Below are 22,810 nucleotides of genomic sequence, written 5' to 3'. Positions count from 1 at the left end.
ATCTGATCAGGCATCTGAGAGTCCGGTTCCCGCTATGGCTTCAGAGGGTCCTTCTGGGTCAGAGCCTACTGCTTCTATTCTTCCGGCAGCGGAGGATTTCGCCTTTAGATTAGGTCGCTTGCGCTTGCTTCTGCATGAGGTTTTAGTGACATTCCAGGTTTCTAGGACTGATCTGCCAGTCAAATCTCCAAGCCCTAAATCCGATGTCGAATTTGATTAAAGCGGTGGGGATGGATGAGATCCTATTCCCATTTACCGTTTATATGCTTTCTATTCATCCTTAACCGTTTATATTCTTTCTACTATTCCTTATTCCAAGCTCTGTAGTGGGCATTGTATACCTTCCATTTTGGCTTGCCCTTTGGGTGCGTTTGACTTTTTATTTTGCTATTCCGTTAGAAGGATAATTTATTTTTGGAGCTCTCGTCTATAGGGGGAACCTCTTTTGAGAAGAGTTTTTCTCTCCAGGGATATTTATTTACTGACAACTTAGGTTGTCGCTGTTTTTCTGGAGATTTCCGGTTGAAGCATCTGTCTCGTACCGAGGCGAGAGTACCTCGATATTTTCGAGAAAGAATTAAGGCATTGGAGCTTATAATTCTTGTATCTGTGAAAGTCGCAGATTTCTAGCCCTTGCGCTAGGGTTTCAGTGTTCTTTATGAACAGGCCTTAGTTTGCCTTGACAATATGACTTCTAAGTCTATCTTTCATTCCGCAGGAGGGAATGATTTCTTTTGGCTCTGTTATTCTATGGTTTCTTACCGTTCAAGAACAATCGGAGAGACATATTCTTTCTCTTCATTTCTGGGAGGTTACAGCCCAACATCAGAGACCTCCACTAAGCCGGAGCACCCTTTTTTGTATTTATTAGGAAGCCAACTTAGTCTTGGGATAGTCAAGCCAAAGCAGAGGCTCACCAAGCCTAGGTTGGCAGGAGGGGCCAGTTCCAGGCCCGTGCTTGGGTCACTTGGGGACATTCTTTTGCTCTTTTCAGTCGCTTTATTTGGGGACTTACTGGATCCATGGGTCCTAGGGGTCATGGCAGGCTTCAAATCTCAGCCTCTCTGGAGCAGTTCTTTCTCTTGCTCCTGTTTTTCAACAGGAAAAGGGTAGCAATTTCAAGCGGGCAGGGGTTTGGCTTTCCTTTGGAGTCATGGTTCCGGTGCCTATAGGAGAGGAGGTTTGAGATCTTTTCAAACTGGTTTTCGTGGTCCCATAGAGAGAGGGTTCTCTCATCCTATTTGGGTCCAGAAGTCCTTAAGCCAGCTTATCATGTCTCCTCGGGGGGCGGGGGACCATAGAAGGTTTCCTCTACCCTTGGTATGGGATGAGCATGACAGGACCACGGTGGAGGAAGGTTTTTCATGCCTTTTCTTTTCTCCTTCAGGGAAGGTTGACGTGTCTGGACTAGTTTTTTCCAGTACATTACTCCTCCGTTGGGTCTCACTAACGCTTCTAGTAGGGATCTATGGAGTCTTTTGGCAGTTTCCAGACCCCAGATCTGACAGTGTCTTCCTTTGTCTAGATGATTTTGGTTCAAGCGCCATCTTTCGTCTGATAGACCTTTGGGTTTTCTCATCCGTTTTCCTCGATCCTCGGGGATGGAAGTTTTTTTTTAGACCTGCGTTTTTCTGGGGAAGGCACCAGGGTGAATCCCTGGGTACTATTTTAGTCTTTAGAGAGATGAGGATTTTTCTTCCAGACTTGGGAAGTTATGATTAGCTTCATCAGGTTGTGCCCTCCAGTCCTCCTTCAGACTATCGCTGGCTCTGGATTTTTCGTGGTAGTGTTTTGTCATGATGTCCATTTTGGACTTCATTACTTTTGCCAGGTCTCAGCTCAGCTGAGGGTGTATGCTGTGGCAGTGGAGCAGCACTGTTTTTCGGATCTGTCTTAACAGATTTCCTGGACTACAGGTGAGGGAATCCCTCTCTAGTGTTTTTGTCCAGATCTCGAGTATCTTTATGGATCTTCAGGCAAATTTTTTTTGCTCTGAGGGGTTCGGTTACTGGGTTCATCCCAGTTCATAGATGCTAGCACTCTTAAGCCTCTGTGGCTTAGCTTCTCCACCTGATGGGAGTGTGAGACTGACCATGTTGAGGGGAGTACCTCGGGTTGGTAGTGGGTGAAAAGCTCACTACCACTGGCAGTTGGCAGTCCACTCTCCAGGGGTGGTCATCCGGGACAGATATTTCCTACAGACATTCCTTGTATGGGGGATAGGGTCCCCATCCGATTTTTTTTTTTTGTATCTGGTGGGGATGCCGGAAAATCTTAGGACATCCCGTTTCTATACCAAGTTACCAACAGCTGGGTAGTGGTTATGGGATCCTTAGGTGGAGCTGATCGACGCATTAGTGGTGCCATGGAGGTTCTTTACAACTTTTCCTTTTTGCCCATTTCACTTTCTCCTCGAGTGTGGCTCGAATCTTGCAGGTCCAGGCGGCAGTGATTTTGATTGCTCCGTCGTGGCCGTTAAGTTTTGTGATTTTAGTGGGAATATTGTTTTTCTCCCTTGAGGGTTACCTTGTCGCAGGGATCTGCTGGAACAAGCCCCCCCTTTTTTGCTTTTCTAACTTTATTTCTCTGAGGCAGACTACGTGGAGATTGTCATTTGTCCTTGCCAAGAGAGGGTTTTTCTGAGAGGTTATGGTCCTCTCCTTCTGGCGTGTAAGCAGGTTGCCCACCACCTATTATAGGTGTGGAGGACCTCCTGCTGTGAGGAGCGTGTTTCGTCCTGGCACACTATTCTAGTTTGCCAGATTTCCTTCCTTCCTATAGGTTGGCTTGGAGAGGAGCCCTTAAGATGGTTCTTTGTTGGGACAGGTTTGACCCTGTAGGTTTGCTGCACAAGAGGCTCGCTAAGCTTTGATTGTACAGTTTTTTTTCGGGTTCTGATGTCGATCAGGCCGGTGTGTCGATGCAATTCCTCTTCTGGAGTTTAGACCTTGTTCTTAGTCTTTTTTGCATCTGGCTATTTTTGGACTTATGCATGAGACATTGAATTGTTACCTTAGATTTCTTCGGTTTTAGTTATTGCTTCTGCGTGCAGAAGTCTATGGGATTGCGGCCTTGCAATGTGGCACTCCTTATTTGAGGTTCCGCGATTTTAGCGCTATCCTACGAACCTAGTTATGATTCCTCCTAGGGGTGAGGATGAATTGCTACTTCCATCGAGAATTTGTGGTTCTTTTCTATGTCCTATTCCTTCTCTCTCTGGGGGAAGGTTTACTACATGTTATGTTTTTCGTGCCTTGAAGTTTTTCTTCAGGCTCCGTAGGAATAGACTGATCTTTTTCTCTGTTTATCATCTATCTGGGAAGCTTCAGGGTCTGATGACTGTTAGACTTCCTTATATTTTATTGTTGAGTAGTATACGCTGGCAAGACGAGACAGTGGGATTCAAGTCTCCTCAGAGGTTTACAGCTCCTTCTACGAGAGCGGAAAAGTTTTCTTGGGTCTTTAAAATAAGACTTTTTATGGATCTAAATGGTAGGATGGCTACCTGTTCCTCCTTACATTTCCTTTTCCAAATTTTTTAAGAATCTTTTTGTTTCTGTTGAAGCAGCCTTCAGGAGAAAGGGTTTTTTTTTCATCTAAAGAGGAGAAGAGTCCACTGCTTCATTCATCACTTGTGGGAATTAAGAACCTGACCACCAGGAGGAGGCAAAGATACCCCAGCCAAAGTCTTAAATACCTTCCCCACTTCCCTCATCCCCCAGTCATTCTTTGGTTGGCAGAGAAGTGTTGGAAGATTCGGAAATAGTCTCTTATGGAGGGTAGTACTCTTCGCAATGGGACTGGAGTTTTAAGTAGTCCTGTCAGCCTCTCAGTGAGAGCATGGGTGAAAGTTAGAGGCCGTAGTTGCAGGGGGAGTTCTCCTGCGAAACCATCCCGGCTCATATTAACAGCTCCTTAAACAACCTACTACTAACCTGTCACACTTGAAGGGCCGTGTTCCTGTTCCACGGTGTTGATTCTGGTAAGATCGTTTCATTATATATATATGTGATAGCGCAAGAAGACAGGGTCACAGTGTGACTCCTTTTATCTGTATAGAATCTAGGGAAATACCCTCGGAAGGGGGTTATGTAACAGGGGGGGATTTTAATATACATAATAATGTTTATTGTGTTTTTCTTGCTGCACTTATGTGAGATGAGGCTCTGTCGTTGTGGAATAGTTAGAGAGAGTTTGAGGTGGGCTTTTTGGTGCGTGTCTCGCTCAGTGCAGGGGCGGTCCTGCATGGCATTCCATGTGACCGGGTGTGGCCTTGTAACTTCCTCTTTCTCGACCTGTGTTCGGAGGAGATGAAAGCTGTTTCTTGTAGTCCGAGTCAAAGGAGGTGGTGAGTGCCCCGACCATTGGGATATAAAGGTGCCATTTAATCTATAATCTATAATCAAGTCCGTAATAAAGGCGCAAGCTATGGAGGACTCTGATATGTTGGAGTGTACTCCTTCCTTATCTAAATCTACTGTGTATACTGTGAGGAGGTTCCAGTCGAACTGCCGTTACAGCTCTGTTCCACATGTTATGACAATATTACTACTTCTAAAAATAATAAAGTATTTAGTGCAACTGTACCGTCCACCTCTGAGGGTTCTCTGTCCCGTGAGGTGCGTTCCCTACTAGCATCTCCGATTACACAAGCAGTTCCCCAGGGCACTAATAACCCTCCCACGGGAGGGGCCTTTTGGCCTCCAGATTTCGCCAATCAATTGCAGAATGCGGTCTCTGTGGCCATAAATGTGATGCCTCGTCCTACTAAGCGCAAGCGGAAGGTACGGCACAGCTATCCGTCTCTGCTGGATATCTCGGACAGATTATCCATGGAGGAGGGCAATTCCGGCTTATCGGAGAATGTCGCTTCTGAGTCAAAATTGGCTACTTCTAGGCCTCCGTTTGCGGAGGAACCAGATTTCAAATTTAAGATGGAACACTTGCGTTTCCTGCTGAAGGAAGTGCTTGCTACGCTGGAGGTTCCGGAACCGAAGCTACCGGAGGAACCTTTGATTCCTAAATTGGATAGGGTTTACGAGGACAGTGTAGTGCCCCAGGCCTTCCCGGTTCCTATTGAAATGGCAAAAATTATTAAAAATAAGCGGGAGAAACTAGGTTCGCCCTTTTCTCCCTCGTCTTCTTTTAAGAAGCTTTTCCCCGTTCTGGATGCACAGCTTGAACTGTGGGGAACCATCCCTAAGGTGGATGGTGCTATCTCCATGCTCGCTAAGAGAATGACCATTCTGCTTGAGGATAGCTCCTCTTTTAAAGAACCCATGGATAAAAAGATGGAGTCCATGTTGCGGAAGATGTTCCAACTGTTTGGGTTCATTTTCCAACCGGCGGTTGCTGTCGCGGCTACCTATTGGTGTGATGCACTAGCAGCAATGGTCAAGGTAGAGATCCCCTCGAAGAGATTTTGGATCGAATCAAAGCCTTAAGGGTTGCGCATTCATTCATTTGTGATTCTAACATGCAGATTATTTGCCTGAATGCTAAGACATCAGGATTTTCTATTTTAGCTCGCAGGGCTCTGTGGCTAAAATCGTGGTCTGCTGACATGATATCTAAGTCTCACTTGCTATCCATTCCATTCACGGGGATGGTTTTGTTTGGCCCAGGCCTGGATTCTATTATATCTACAGTCACAGGTGGCAAGGGTGCCTTCTTATCTCAGGATAAGAAAGCCAAACCTAAGGGATCTACTTTTTGTCCCTTTCGTGCAGATAAGTCTCAGCACCAGCAGCCTTCCGCAAAATCTGAGCAATCCAAGGGATCTTGGAAGCCAGGAAACTCTTGGAATAAATCCAAGCAAAACAAGAAGCCCGTTGAGTCACAGTCGGCATGAAGTGGCGGCCCCCAACTCGTCCTTGGACCAGGTATGGGGCAGACTATCTCTTTTTGCAGGGGCCTGGAGGTCATCGCCCAGGGGTACAGGGTAGGTTTCAAATCGTATCCACCCAGAGGCAGGTTCCTCCTGTCAAACATCTCTTCAAAACCAGAAAAGAGAGAAGCCTTCCTGGGATGTGTGAGGGATCTCTCATCTCTTTGGCTAATCGTCCCAGTTCCTCATGCAGAAAGGGGTCTGGAGTATTATTCAAACCTTTTTGTGATCCCAAAGAAGGAGGGCACGTTTCGTACAATCCTAAACCTAAAGGCCCTAAACAAGTTTTTGTCAGTCCCATCGTTCAAGATGTAGACGATCAGGTCCATTCTGCCCCTCGTTCAAGAGGAGCAATTCATGACAACTATAGACCTGAAGGATGCTTACCTTCATGTTCCAATCCACAAGGATCATTTCAAATTCCTAAGGTTCGCCTTCCTGGACCAGCACTTCCAGTTTGTGGCCCTTCCGTTTGGTCTAGCGATGGCCCCAAAAGTCTTTACAAAGGTTCTGGGAGCTCTTCTTACAGTAGCGAGAGCCAGAAGAATTGCAGTGGCTCCGTATCTGGATGATATCTTGGTCCAGGCTCCATCATACAGTCTGGCACAGGATCATTCGAGAGCTCTAATACTCCTACTCGTTTATCTTTGATCCCATGGGTTGAAGATGAACAAAGGGAAGAGTTCATTGGTCCCCAGCAACAGGGTGGAGTTCCTGGGTACGATAATAGATTCTTCTGCGATGAAGATATTCCTGACAGACCAGAGACGTTGCAAGCTGGCATCAAACTGTCTAGCCCTGCAGACATCCTCCAGGACATCTGTGGCCAGATGTATGGAGGTAATCGGGCTCATGGTATCCAGCATAGATGTCATTCCATTCGCCAGGTTTCATCTCAGACCTCTGCAGCTGTGCATGTTGAGACAATGGAACCAACAGGTGTTCCAATAGATATCTCTGGACAGACCAGTGAGGGAGTCCCTGTCTTGGTGGACCCGACCAGGTCAGTTGTCCCAGGGTACTTCTTTCCTGAGACCATCCTGGGAGATTGTAACCCCGGATGCAAGTCAGGTTGGGGAACTGTTTGGGGTGCCAGAAAGGCACAAGGCAGATGGAATCGAGAGGAATCGAGCCTACCTATAAACATTCTGGAACTTCAAGCGATTTTCAATGCTCTGAAGGCTTGGCCCCCTTTGGGGTTGTCCCAATTCATCAGATTCCAATCGGACAACATCACATCGGTGGCTTATATAAATCACCGGGGGGGGGGGGGGACAAGAAGCTCCCTAACAATGAGGGAAGTATCTCAGATTCTGGAATCGGCAGAGACTCACAATTGTTCGCTCTCAGCGATCCACATTCCAGGTGTGGACAACTGGAGAGCTTATTTTCTGAGCAGACAGACGTTTCGTCCAGGGGAATGGTTTCTCCACCCTGAGATGCTTGCGGAGATCTTCAGCAGATGGGGGACGCCGGAAATAGATCTCATGGTGTCCAGACTCAATTGCAAGCTACCCAGATACGGGTCGCGATCCAGGGATCCCCAAGTGGAACTCATATTTCCACCAATGCCTCTTCTACCTCGTGTAGTGACCCGCATCAAGCAGGAGCAAGCTTCGGCTATTCTGATTGCTCCGTCATGTCCACGGAGGATGTGGTTTACGGATCTAGTGGCGATGTCGTCTTATCCCCATGGAACTTACCTTGTTGTAAGGTCCTGCTAGTTCAAGGTCCTTTTCTACATCAAAATCTCGATTCTCTGAGGCTGACTGCGTGGAGATTGAACGCGTAGTCTTAGCCAAAAGGTTTTTCGGAGTGAGTGATAGACACTCTCGTCCAGGCCAGGAAGCCAGTCACTAGACGCATCTACCACAAGGTGTGGAGGACCTACTTATCCTGGTGTGAGGAACGAGGATACCCTTGGCACAAGGTCAAGGTATCCAGGATTCTGGCCTTTCTCCAGGATGGTCTGGATAAGGGTCTTGCCGCCAGTTCCCTAAGGGGACAGATCTTGGCTTTAGCGGTACTGTTGCACAAGAACCTTGCAGAGCTTCCTGATATTTAGTCCTTTGTTCAGGCTCTGGTTAGGATTAGACCGGTTTTTAGGAATCCGGCTCTTCCCTGGAACTTAAACTTGGTGCTTAAGGTCTTGCAGAGGGCTCAGTTTGAGCCTATGCATGCTCTGGACATTAAGATTCTCTCATGGAAGGTCCTGTTGTTATTGGCTATTGCTTCGGCACGCAGAGTCTCTGAGTTAGCGACCTTACAATTTGAGCCTCCTTACTTGGTTTTTCATGCTGACAAAGCCGAGTCTTAACATTAACCAGGAAATAGTGGTTCCTTCCTTGTGCCCTAACCCATCCTCTGCAAAGGAGATGTTACTTCATAATCTGGATGTGGTTCGGGCCTTGAAGTTTTATCTTCAAGCCACGAAAGAGTTCAGACTGACGCCCTTATTCGTTGTGTATTCTGGAAGGCACAGGGGACAGAGGGCCTCTGCAACTTCTTTATCCTTTTGGTTCAGGAGTATGATTCATCTGGCTTATGAGACAGCGGGACACAAGCCTCCTCAGAGGATTACGGCTCACTCGACTAGAGCTGTGGCCTCTTCTTGGGCCTTTAAGAATGAGGCTTCTATCGAGCAGATTTGTAAGGCGGCTATCTGGTCGTCCTTACATACTTTTGCAAAATTTCACAAATTTCACGTTTTTGCTTCGGCGGAAGCAGCTTTTGGGAGAAAGGTTCTGCAGGCTGTGGTGCCCTCAGTATAGAAACCCTCCCGTTTTCTTCATTCAGTGTCCTCTAGAGCTTGGGTATTTTTTCCCCACAAGTGATGAATGAAGCAGTGGACTCTCCTCCCCTTTAGATGGAAACATAAATTATGCTAACCTGATAATTTCATTTAAATAGTGGGGAGGAGAGTCAACTGCACCCGCCCATTCTCCGGTGGGCGGACCTAAATTTATTTTTGTTCTTCTGGCACCATTTATACCCTGATATTTCTCCTACTGTTCCTTGTTCCCTTGGCAGAATGACTGGGGGATGAGGGAAGTGGGGGAGGTATTTAAGCCTTTGTCTGGGGTGTCTTTGCCTCCTCCTGGTGGCCAGGTTCTCAATTCCCACAAGTGATGAATGAAGCAGTGAACTCTTCTCCCCACAATGGAAATGAAATTATCATGTAAGCACAATTTATGTTTTTACAGGCTGGGGTGCCTTCAGATGAGGGCCGCCTCTCCTTTTTACCCTCCCGTTAGCATTTAGTGTTCCCTGGAGCTTGGGTATAGGTTTCCCACAAGTAAGGAATGCAGCTGTGGACTCTCCCTATATTAAGAAGGAAAACATAAATTATGCTTACCAGATAATTTCCTTTCCTTTTGTACAGGGAGAGTCCACAGCTCCCGTCCGTGTTCTCCGATGGGCGGCCCTAAATTTAACTTATTCTTCTGGCACCTTTTTCAACCTGATATTTCTACTACTGTTCCTTGTTCCCTCTGCAGAATGACTGGGGGGATAAGGGAAGTGGGGAAAGGTATTTAAGCCTTTGGCTGGGGTGTCTTTGCCTCCTTCTGGTGGCCAGGTTCAGTATTTCCCACAAGTAAGGAATGCAGCTGTGGTAAGCATAATTTATGTTTTTGCAATATGTTGTTTATTTAGAAGAGAAGCATAAAGAGATGAGTGTAGTCCTTGCAGCTTAAATGCAACATCATACATTCATGGACATTCAATTCCTAGCACAGTATTTTTCTATGGTGAACTGAAAATTATGCATAAATGGCTAATTAGTTCAGAGCAAATGCAAAATATGTTCTGTATTGTTGAGCTGTATTTTTCCTAATGGAATTGGTAAATAAGGTTCATACCGCATTCCTATTGTCCTTTGACTCATTGAGTTTCTCCATTAGACATGATATGTCCCATTAAAGCCACGTGTACATGCTAAACAAATTACTGTTCCTTTTTGTCCCTAAGCTTGGAGTAGAAAATCACAATGATTCCTTTGAAAGACAAAATTTACTATTTTCCTATATTCTTTATAACCCATATGTAGGTTTGTATGCATACAAATCTCTATGACGTGTTTTGGGTAAATTATTGTTGTGTAATTTACAGCTACTAAATAGTCAAATTTAAAATGCCTATAGCTTAGGGCTGCTTCCTGTCTGGGAATGACCCGTACACTTTTTGGGTTTCCATTTGTGTGTCCAGGTTTGAAGCTGAGCCAGGCCCGGATACACGGGAAACAGCCACAGCCAAAAAAGGTGACATTGTGCATTTGAAACATACTGCACATGCCTGCAGTTATTTCTCTCTTGCATGTGTGTGTCTTTGTGTGGGAATGTGTCTGTACAAGTGCCTTTGTGTGTGGGAGTGTGTGACTCACTGGGGCTGATTTTATTATCCTGCGGACGGACATGATCCGCTGTACATCGATAAATGCCGACAGCATACGCTGTCAGCATTTATCATTGCACAAGCAGTTCTGGTGATTGGTCACTGTTGGCTTATTGAGAAGAATATTAACAGGAAACAAGGGGCACCTTATAGGGTAAAAAGTTCAGCAAACGGATGTGAGGGCGATCTTGCTGCGACATCTGTCACCCTATTGATCGCTAGGGTTGATTCGGCTGATCTGGTTGGCTAGGCGGGTGTCCCCTTCCTCCCTCACCGCTGCATATGTGTCCCTCCCGAAGCTGTGCACTCGGTCGCAGAGGATGGCCACTCCCGGTAGAGATACATGGATCTTCGGTCCAAGGGTATACGAATAGCTGCGCTCCCCTGCTAGAACCTTCAAACAAGCTCAACGGGTCCCTTTGTAGGAGAAACGTAGGGTAGTCAAGCTCCAAGTCTGCAGACACATCCAAGTTAGGCGCTGCATCTGGCAGTATGCCTTTAAAAAAAAAAGTTCAGCAAACAACAAGCAATATTGATCACAATTACACTCATTTGGGATGGAGCACCACTGGTACTGCTCGTAAAGTAAGCTGGAGACTTAGAGTTTCCCAGCTAAACTCTTCTCAGGGAACCAGCAGCCAAAAGGAAAAACCATCCTCTCTTCTTCATCTCTAAGCACGGTTTCACGACTATGGCTTGTGACATCACCAGCACCCTCCTCTCCAGCAATGGACACAGAAACTCCCAACAAGAGACAGCGATACACTCAGAGTGGGAGACGCTGTCTGTAGAGGATATAATTCTTTGCAAATACTAGGATGGTGCAAAAGAAATAAGCAGTGGGTAACATTAAAGGGACATTAAACACTTGACTGTTAAAAATCCTTAAAGGGCCACTGTAAGTAAATATTTTCTATGCCTGTTACTAACTAACTACCCCAAATACGCTTTTTATCAATAGCATTTCATTAACATATCTCTACCGTATGTCAGAAATCTTGTCTGCAAATTTAATTGTTTTCCAAACCCACTCCGTGGGTATCCTTTGCTCTGTACCAATCCGTTTACAATACCTAGGTTTCAAAATGGCGCTTTAAACACAAAGTTATTGGTTTAAGTATTTTGAACATGCAGTGCTGAAAATAGTGGGCAGGATAACGTGACATCATCGGCGAATAAAATATATAACTTTTAGAACGTTATGAAACTTCGTTTTGGAGAAAATATAGGTCAGTAGGTTTTAATTAATGTTTATTAACTTTAATATGTTAGTTGTTTAGCTTAAAAATTATAACAGAAAGTAATCCTTTAAACTAACTGCTACTAAATAATTATAATAAAACTGAGCACAGTTCTCTATGCTGGAAGTTCAGTTTACCCCAAACTTATTAAAGGGACACTGAATCCAATTTTTTCATTCATGATTCAGATAGAGAGTGAAAAAATACCAATTGAAAAATAGGTAATAGCATGCGCCTATTGTGTTGGTGGTGAAAGAATAAAAAATATAATAATATAATAATGATGATGTGAAGGATGTGTAAAAGTAAATGTAAAAAGTGAATTAAATACTCATGTGAATTGTATAAAATTATTTAAATGTGATGTGAGTCAGATTGACTGAAACAGTGGTATGTGATGTGTAAAAGAAAGAAAAATATTACCTATATAATGAGTGCAAAATTCAATACTAGATAATTAAATCAATTCATATAAGAAGACATATATATAAGAGAACCAAAAACAGAAAAATATATAGATATATAAACTTGTGATCAAACAATTCTTGATATATACTTGTGATCAAACAATTCTTAATATATATAAAAAATATAAAAAGACTTATCGTGATATAAGTCCCATAAAATGAAATGCTAAAAAGTGATGCCGACAAGTGTCAATGTCTCTGAAACAGTGTTTCTTTCAAACTTATTGTGATGAAGATGTTTTGTAGTCGAAAGGATTCACAATATAGCAGGCAGTATGTCTGATCAATAACAGTCTCTAGAAATGGTAAAAAGAAAGACAGCGCCTCATAGTGCAAGTGGGTTCCAACAGTAATGGATCACAATGAGAAAATAACAAGTGGTAGTATACTCACAAGGATATTGGCACCTTTGTTGAAAGAGGTGCAAATAAGCAGACTGACATTTAAATCAGCAGTCAGTACGCTGGAGCCAAATGAATTCAGATTTCCTGGATGGGCCGCTGTGGACTCTCCTCTGTAAATGAAAACAGGAGGAGGAGGAGAAGAATTATGTCTTAATTCTGTGTCTTGTGTAATTTACTGTACCTGTATCACCACAACACCAGAGGATCCTGTTTTCATTTACAGAGGAGAGTCCACAGCGGACCATCCAGGAAATCTGAATTCATTTGGCTCCAGCGTACTGACTGCTGATTTAAATGTCAGTCTGCTTATTTGCACCTCTTTCAACAAAGGTGCCAATATCCTTGTGAGTATACTACCACTTGTTATTTTCTCATTGTGATCCATTACTGTTGGAACCCACTTGCACTATGAGGCGCTGTCTTTCTTTTTACCATGATTCAGATAGAGCATGCAATTTTAAGCAACTTTCTAATTTACTCCTATTATCAAATTTTCTTCATTCTCTTGGTATCTTTATTTGAAAGGCAAGAATGTAGGCCCATTTTTAGTGAACAACCTGGGTGGTTCTGGCTGATTGGTGGATAAAAGAAGAAAATTTCATAATAGGAGTAAGTTAGAAAGTTGCTTAAAATTGAATGCTCTATCTGAATCACGATAGAAAAAAATTAGGTTGTGTCCCTTTAAGAAAAGTGTTTTCTTATAGAATACTGATCCAGTGCTTGATGTGGCTATGTATGACGCCATATTGTGACAGCACAGCAGTCATGTGATGCACACAGCATATCTACCTATAATGTATGCTAAGAGGAAGCACAGCTGCAGTGCTTGCTCACTGTTATGCAGTGCTTGTGCTGCAGTTAATGTTGAGAATCCTTTAATTAAATACAATATTTCATAAACATTGTTTTCTATGTAAAATAATTTATTGCCCAGTCTTTACCACACTTCTTTATGTTCCTAATCTGTGTCAGTGCAGGGTGTTCTGGAAAAACGGCGAACTTGTGAAAACAGAAAACTACATCACTTTCTGTGATGTGACACAAGCTGTTTCACAATTTTTTGCCGTAATGCGCATGCATGCTAGCACCATTACATACCTGGCCGCATACATCATTGCTACAACTTTAAGAGCCGTGAAATTCCTGGACCCTTTGTACATGTACAGCGCATGCGTGGGATTTTGAACTCGGTCAATACAGTGCCGACAGGAACGTCTCAATGGTTAAATCGTTTTTATTTCTTGTTTTTAATTTCACCCATAAATGCTTTGTTGATTTTACACGTTCTTAGATGTTATTAGTTTACCGTTTTAGACAAAAGACAAAGCTACTGGACGGAAGCTGAACATACTGCTTAGAATATGTGTATAATGCAGCAGATGAGGCAGAGCGCCATAAAGGATTGTTCTATTTTGGCAATATAAGTTATCACCAAAAAGCAATACTGCTCATTCTTAATTCCTTTGCCCGCACATGCACAAAGGGTCCAGGAATTTCACGGGTGCAGTGACGTGTGCGGCCAGTTATGTAATGACGCTAGCACACATGCGCATTACGGCCAAAATTTGTGAAACAGCTGATACACTTCACAGGAAGTGACGTGGTTCGCTGTTTTCACAAGTTCGTCGTTTTCCTAGAACACATGGCTCCAGGCAGGGTTATAAATCTATTCAACAAACTCCGGTCCGAGAGAGGGAGGGAGAGAGGCTCCGTGGAAGAAAACAGGCTAAATGCAGCATTTCTTCAGCCTGCTCTTCCATGGAGCCTTTCTCCCCACTCCCTCTCATCCCTCTCCCGGACCAGAGTTTATTGAATAGATTTATAACCCAGCCGTGCACTGACACAGATTAGGAACGTTAAAGGGACATTAAACACTAAATACATGCTAGATAGAATGATGCATTCAAAGAAAAGATTAGTCCATGACTAACATGTAGATGTATTTTTTAAAGTTTCATTAGTTGTTTAAAAAGTGACAAAATAAGTGTAAGGTTTTAGTGTCTATAAAACACTGGGAGCTGCCATGTTGTAACTTGTGTTACCTTCTCTGCTGTGGCCAATTAGGGACCGTTATAAATAGGTCACTAGAGTGTGCAGCCAATGGTTGTGCTGGATTTAACAGTGTTCTGCACTTCCATTTCTAACAGGAACTGAAAAGCTCACAATTTCAGAATGGAATTATAGGCAAAGAGGACAAAATAAATAATGAAAGTATATTGCAGAGTTGTTTTATTATATACAATTTATCATTTTATATTACCATCTCAAAGTGTTTAATGTCCCTTTAAGTGTGGTAAAGAATGGGCAATAAACTTTTTTACATAGAAAACAATGTTTATAAAATATTGTATTTAATTAAAAGATTCTCAACATAAACTGCAGCACAAGCTCTGCATAACAGTGAGCTAGTACTGCAGCTGTGATAAGCACACACTATAGGGAAATATGCCTTGCGTGTCACATGACTGCAAGGCATGTGACTGTTGTGAACATGTGACTGTTGTGCCCCAGTGTAACGTAAGTAACAATATGGCCCCATACATATAAGAATCAAGGGCCTTATTAACACTCTGCTTCCAAACTATATTTTTAAAATAAACATCAGTGATTACCTGATTTTTTCAATAAGAAAATGTTAGTTTTAAGATTTTTTTTCAGGTGTTAAGTGTCCCTTTAAGGTTAAAAGTTTAATAGTCTAAAAGCATTACAGCAACGTGTTTCTCAGCAGAACATCATGCTGTTTCATCAGACTGTAAATAATGCAAATTGAATCAACATTCACACGTTGCAATAAAAATAGGTTACATGTACATATTAGTACTGCCATTTAAAGGGACACTGAACCCAATTTTTTTCTTTTGACATTCAGATAGAGCATGCAATTTTAAGCAACTTTCTAATTTACTCCTATTATCAATTTTTCTTCGTTCTCTTGCTATCTTTAACTGAAAAAGAAGGCATCTAAGCTTTTTTTTTTGGTTCAGTCTCTGGACAACGCTTTTTTATTGGTGGATGAATTTATCCACCAATCAGCAAGAACAACCCAGGTTGTTCACCAAAAATGGGCCAGCATCTAAACTTACATTCTTGCATTTCAAATAAAGATACCAAGAGAATGAAGACAATTTGAAAATAGGAGTAAATTAGAAAGTTGCTTAAAATTTCATGCACTATCTGAATCATGAAAGAAAAAATTTGGGTTCAGTGTCCCTTTAAGTCTACTTGCAATCATAAGTGCACAAATGCAAAATTTATTTGTACATCATCGGTTAGAAAAACACTATAATACGTTTGTATATACAGACGCACCTCAGAGATATTGCTGATTCAATTCCAGACCGCCACAATAAGGTAAATTTAGCAATAAAGTGAGTAACTCTACTTGTTTCCTGGTACATATAAAACTTATTTACACTATAATGTAGTCTATAAGGTGTGCAATAGCATTATGTCTAAAAAAACAATGTTCATACCTTAATTAAAAAATACTTTATTGTTAAAAAATGCTAAACATCACCTGAACCTTTAGCAAGTCGTAATATTTTTGCTGGTGGTGTGTGTATATATGTGTATTCATGTGTATTTGTGTTTATGTATATATAAATGATGGAAAAATGGCGGCAGTAGACTTGCTCAACTCAACAAAGGGTTGCTGTAAACCTTCAATTTGTAAAAGGAGCAATATCTGCTAAGTGCAATAAAGTAAAGCGCAATAAAACAAGATATGCCTGTATATAAAAATTTGCACATCTATATGTGCAAAGTATAGGAATGATACATTGACACAACTAATAAATTGAAAAATACACAATTCCAGTCTATAAACAATCTGTGAAGTGTTTAACATAGGGTTAAGCATGTACCAAATACCACATGCATTCCTATTGGTTAATTTCATGTTCAAATTCAAATCAGCCAATAGAATGAAACTTTTTCTATTTATCCGATTTGAATTTGAACATGAAATCAGACAATAGGAATAAAAGGATACCCCTATATAAAAGGGGTACGTTGCATTAGAAATTCAGTGTGCGGCTGGTGACGGCATGAAGAGGATTGTTATTGAAAAGCTTAAGATGGATGAAGGCCGCTGCCGGGATGAAGATAGGAAGATGGACCGCCGGGATGAAGATGGAGCGCCGCCACCCTGATTAATCTTTTTTTAGATTAGAGATTTTTTTTTTTATTTCCTCTGGGCAGCAAAAGAGCTAAATGTCATTTTATAGGCAATGCCCAGCCAAATGCCTTTTTTCAGAGCACTTTTTAGAGTAGGATTTTTTTAGATAGGTTTTTTTTTGGTGGGGTGGGGGTTCGGAGGTTAATGTTAGAAGGTGGTCTTTTTTTTTTGTTTGTTTGGGGGGTTTTTTAAGAAAAAGAGCTGGATAACTTTAGGGCATTGCACTACAAAAGGCCCTTTTAAGGGCTATTTGTAGTTTAGTGTTAGAATAGTTTTTTTTTATTTTAGGGTGGTTTTTTTAGGGGGAGTTAGAATAGGCACAACTCTTTTTTTATTTGTGGTGATTTGTTTGTTATTTTTTGTAATGTAAGGTTTTTTTGTACTGTAATGTTAGTAGTTTTTTGTTGGTTTTATTACAGTAATGTTAGGGTTTTTTTGGGGGGGTTAACAGTAATGTTAAGTTTGAGGGGTTTTTTACAGTTATGGTATTTTTGTTTTTTAAAAGGTAAGGTTAGATTTTTTTTTATTTCTCGGGTAAGTTTTTATTTTTTAAAGGTAGGGTTAGTCTATATTGGGATAACTTAGGGGGTGTCAAGATAGGGGGTTTAGATGTTAGTGGGTTACTTTACGGTGGGGGGTGGCAATTTAGGGGTTAATAGTGTAGAAGCTTTCTTTGCAGTGGGGGGTGTGGCCGCTTAGGGGTTAATAGTGTAGAAGCTTACTTTGCTGTAGGGGTGTGGCGGCTTAGGGGTTAATAGTGTAGAAGCTTACTTTGCTATAGGGGTGTGGCGGCTTAGGGGTTAATAGTGTAGAAGTTTACTTTGCTATAGGGGTGTGGCGGCTTAGGAGTTAATAGTGTAGAAAGTTACTTTGCAATGTGGGGGTGACAGGATAAGGGTTAATAGTGTAAAGAGGTAGTTTGTGATATAGGGGAATGGCGGTTTAGGGGTTTATAGTGTAGTTTTGTGCAACTGTTTCTTCTGGACAAATTCTTTACGCAACCTTTCAGGTCACGTAAAAAGTTTGAGCAGTAAATGCACTGGCATTCACTCAATCGCGTTTATTTTCAACTTGTAATACAAGCTCACAGAAAATATGGGGAGCATAAATTACCGTGGGTTTGCGCAAATTAATTTGAATGGAAATAATACTTACTGACTTACTATTCCAGTAAAGGGTTACTGTCGATAATATCACTGGCGACATCTCACGCCAAACGCTGGGACCTAAGGGTATAAAAAGACCCTTTAGAAGTATCTCAGTTTGCCCAAATCAACAATGAAAAAGGCCTGCTAAAAGGCTGAATTGCGTTTGTTGTTTAATTAGCGTGCTCTTTACCCTTCCCACCTCATGCTGACGTATCCAGCTGTTGGCCAAGAAACAGGGGAGTGAATCACGCTAGCTTTATAGCTTTATTTGGTGGTTTATGAGTTTTTATTGAAGAGGCTGATACATCTCTCATCTTAATCAGTATATATTAAAATTTAGTTTAAAGTATTTCAGTAGACTGAGTGCTTAAATCCTTTTTCTGTATTCTTTTTTATGTGTGTAACAGTTATACCATAGGTGGCCAAAACCTGGGACCACTGTGAGAAAATTGGAAAATCTTATAACCTATCCCTAAATAATCCTAAACACAGCAATAAATCATGTATCTAATGCTTTTTAAACATATTTAGGTTATGGAACTACCCACTATAACTTTGTTATGGACAATTCAATGCCAGTATTCCAATCAATCAGAAAACACTTTTTTTTTTTAATTTGTTAAAGGATTTGTTTTCTTCTTTTTTTCAGTTTTGCACCCTGCAACTATGGAAAATACATTTTTGCTTATATGTTCATTTATGCTTATATGTTCATTTATGCTTATATGTTAATTTGTGCACTTCCTGACTGAAGCAAAACTCCATTTGATATGATTGGTGAGGGTGCATCCCTTGAGCCAGTCAGGAGCAAACATGCATTTGCATGCTCCAATCACCTTCTGCATTTTCAGCCAGAGCAGCACTGGGGTATTTTTGTAATGTAACTTTTGACTAAGTTTTGTTTTAGATTATATTTTTGGTATTTACTAAATTTACCATCTCACTTAGGCCCCGATGAATACCCCGATATTGGCGAGATATTCAAAAGGGATCTGTCACCATGTTGAGAAAGCCGGGAAATATTCCATGTGACGGAAACCAGTGTTAAAAGGCAGCATCACTGAGAGGCAATGGGTGGCAATGCTGGCAATATATTTCAAGCAGCATTGCCACCTTCACTGATGATGTAAAGTAAAGGATCCCTTTTAAATATATCACACAACCAAATAAACGTACCTCAGCCTACAAGAAAAAAAAAACATCGCTATTACCCCGCTACACTATTAACCCCTAAACCGAGACATCCCCCATCGCAAACTACCCAGCTGCATTATTAAACCCTAAACCGCCGCTACCCCCACCACAATAAACTCCCTACTCTACTTAACCCCTAAACCACCAGTACCCCCACCGCAATAACCCCTACTCTACCACCAACTTGAATCCAGCTCCTAAAGCGGGCAGAGTCCATGGTGGCGCTTCAGTGGGGTTGTCTTTTTCTTCCATTTTACATATTATGCATCTTCTTATCTTCTATTTTCCATCCAATGTCTTCTTCCATCTTCCACCCAATCCTCTTCCTTCATGAGCTCACGCAGCACACTGAAGCTTGAATGCAAGGTTCCCCCTTATATGGGGGTGCCCTTGCATTTCTATTGACTAAATTTGGAATTCCAATTAAAATCAGCCAATAGAATAAGCTTTCATTCTATTGGCTGATTTGTATTGGAATTTCAAAATCAGGCATTAGAAATGCAAGGGCAGCCCTATATAAAGGGGAAACTTGCATTCAAGCTTCATTGTGCTGTGGTGACAGTATGAAGGAGGAAGATCGGTGGAAGATGGAAGAAGACATTGGATGGGAAATAGAAGATATATGGGACGATATATTAATGTGTGGGCGATCATGTCCGCCCCACATCAATAAATGCTGACAGCATATGCTGTCGGCATTTATCATTGCACAAGCATTTCGTGTGAAATGCTTGTTCAATGCCGCCCCCTGCACCTAGCAGGGGGTGTCAATCATCCTGATCAGAGGTGGCGGACGAGTTAAGGAGCAGCATACGCTGCTTCTTAAATAGGCCTCATAGGATGCATCGGATGGAAGAAGAGGACAACTCCAGAGGAGCACAGCAATGGACCCGCCACTGCCCCCCTATGTAGCTGGATTCAAGTTCATGAGTACCAACTTTTGGGGTTTAGCTGAAGTTTTTTTAAGTTAAAGAGCTTTAGCACTGATGCCATTTTCAGGACATTTTTTTTTAAGGATAGGGCTTTTTGTAACTTTTTTTAAAAAGAGTTATATATCACTATTGCCCTTTTCGGGGCATTTTCTTTGGATAGAATTTTGTATCGTTAGGTTTTTTTAGTATTTTTTTTTTTTTAGAAGAAGAAGAGCTATATCACTGATGCCCTTTTCAGGGAATTTTAGATTAGTTTTTTTAGATTATGATTTTTTTAAAGATTATTTTAGTGCAAAAGAGCTGTGATTACTTCAGGGAAATGAGCTAGTTGTTGATTAGTCAGTTAGCCTTTCAAATGTAACGGCTTTTTACCTGTGATCTGTGTCTGAGTAAGCACCCTGTGCGGAGTGAAACGCGTAAGACGAGCCCCCTCCTTGTGTCATTTTTAATCTGGAATAAAGCTCAAAAAATGTTCTGTTGCTCGGTAGCGGCTTGGATTTTGTTAATAGTTTAGAGGTGCATAATATGTATATACGTTTCATTTATATGCACTTTTTGTATAATGCATATTATTTTAAGTATTATAGTGATTTTAAACAGTTGGGGGGGTTTGGGTTTTATGCGTGTTCTTATTTTTTTTCATTATATATATGTTATAAAGGTCAGTAGCCGCAACTTTTAATTTTTACAACAAAAAAACTGCATTGTTTTTTAAGATTGCAGTGTTAAACATTATGCAGTTATGTAAAACTATTAATTCATTACTACTGTCTTTTTATAACATTTATATAACGAAAAATAAATATTATTGTTAAAAAAAACGCAAAAAAACACCAGCAGTTTAAAATCACAACAATATTTAAAATACATAGCATTGCATTGTACAATAGGATACATGTAAATGATGCATTGTATATACATGTATTGACATAGCTCCTATAGTTTTAACAGTAAGGTTTTTTTTTGTGTCTTTATTAGTAAGGTAGATCGCAGACATGACATAGATGCAATATATATTCCAAGCGCTGCCCTGCAGGTTAGGTACTGGTTTTCAGCCATATTTGTCTCACCACCTTTTTAATGGCGAGACTTTCCAGCGTGAGGCAGGTAGTGTAGGTTACACGGGCATTATTTGAAGTATTCCTACACAGAAACCTCTTTTTGCTACAGCAACCACACTATCTGTGCTGTGTAAGAACACTTCAAATCCAGCCCCCCACACAAACAAACCTGCACTGATTTTGCAAACAACTGGCAATGTCGGCGCACTTTTGCTGAAGCCACAATCCCTATTATTTCGTATGGGAGACACATCACCACTTGTCGGCACAGAGAGGGTCAGCCCACTTTTTTAGAATATATCTGGTGAACCCAAACAGGCAGTTTTTTGTCGGTCTGTCAATGTTTTTAATATCGGGCCTTAGAATTTGGTGTTCAGTGCAAAGTCTTGCGAGAAAATATGTTAATTTATTTTGGATATGTTTCATGTTTTACATTTTTACAAATAAACAAATAAAATGGAGGACTTATATTAGACTATATGCAATTCATATATTTAATGCCGAAATCCTTCTTAATGACTTTTAATTAAGAAATGTTATTGCTCCCCTCCAAAGCACAAAACAATATCATTCCTCAGCCTTTCTAGTACTTTAATGAATGAATAAGTAGATGATTAATGTTAAACCACAGATAATATTTTAATTATGTGTTTGGTTTAGCATTGTTTAAATCTAGGTTAATTAATCAAGAGGAAAAAAAAAAAGTACCGTTTTCTAAGCATCAATAATAGCATAATGTTTCTGCAGCAACAAGATCATGAAATACTTTATCTGACTGTATATTATGATTTCAAACATTCTAGTAATTTCTTACATTATAAGATCTATCAACAAATTTCCTTTGCTGTATCACACTCACTGCATGCTGCAGGGTATTTATTTATATATGAAAATGCATGGCTTCAAAGCTAGTGTTTTGCATCTTTTTTCCCCAGTGTTATTCTGTATGGAAATTGACCACTCCGTGAATTTTTATTTTAATATTGTTATACTAAAACTTTAAAGGGAAAATTTACCCGAAAATGATTTTTGTTTAAAAAGATAGATAATCCTTTTATTACCTATTCCCCAGTTATGCATAACTAACACTGTTATATTAATATACATTTTAGATCTTTGATAACCTTGTATATAAGCCTCTGCAGACTGCCCCTTTATCTCTGTGCTATTAACAAACCTGCATTTTAGCGAGTTATTGCTGCTTTATAAATAACTCCACAGGATGGAACACATTTATCTGTATGGCACACATGAACTAGCATTGTCTGGCTGGGAAAGCTGATGAAATGCACTGAGATAAGAGGTGGTCTGTAGTGGCTTAGAAACAGTCAGAAATTTAGAAGTTTAAAGGTTATAAAATATATTACTATAACAATGTTGGTTGTGCAAAGCTGGGGAATGGATAGCAAAGGTGTTATCTATTTTTTTAAGCAATAAAACAAATTAAGTAGACTTTCCCTTTAATTGATAATCAAAAGCTCACCAACATTACAACAGAATTCTTGATGTTACAGAAACCGATAAAATACAAACATCCCAGAACCAGTCTGTCCTTTAGTTATCTGGGCAAACGACAAATTATAGCACAAACTATTCTAGAGTTTTCATCTCCAAGAATATTTTTTTAAATGGCTACTTACAAGGACATGAAACCGAAAAAAATATTTCATCATTTAGGTAGAGCATACAATTTTAAACAACTTGCCAGTTTACTATGATCAAATATACTTCATTCTCTTGGTATCATTTGTTGAAGGAGCAGCGTACACTAATGGTTTCTGACTGAACACATGGGTGAGCCAATGACAATCGGTGTATATATGCAGCCACCAATCAGCAGCTAGAACCTACGTTCTTTGCTGCTCCTGAGCTTTCCTAGATAAACCTTTCAGCAAAGGATAACAAGA

General features: G+C 40.9%; 1 protein-coding gene across 1 annotated transcript in view; it reads left to right on the top strand.

Annotated features, from left to right (window-relative positions):
• The window catches only part of TMEM150C (transmembrane protein 150C), a 553,275-nt gene that overhangs the window by 505,490 nt on the left and 24,975 nt on the right, over positions 1–22,810 (top strand). The gene's annotated exons all lie outside the window — the stretch shown is intronic.

Source organism: Bombina bombina, chromosome 2, assembly GCF_027579735.1.
Source record: "Bombina bombina isolate aBomBom1 chromosome 2, aBomBom1.pri, whole genome shotgun sequence".
NCBI lineage: Eukaryota > Metazoa > Chordata > Amphibia > Anura > Bombinatoridae > Bombina > Bombina bombina.
The sequence above is the reverse complement of the archived record's forward strand: the minus strand, read 5'-3'. Positions and strand labels throughout refer to the sequence as shown.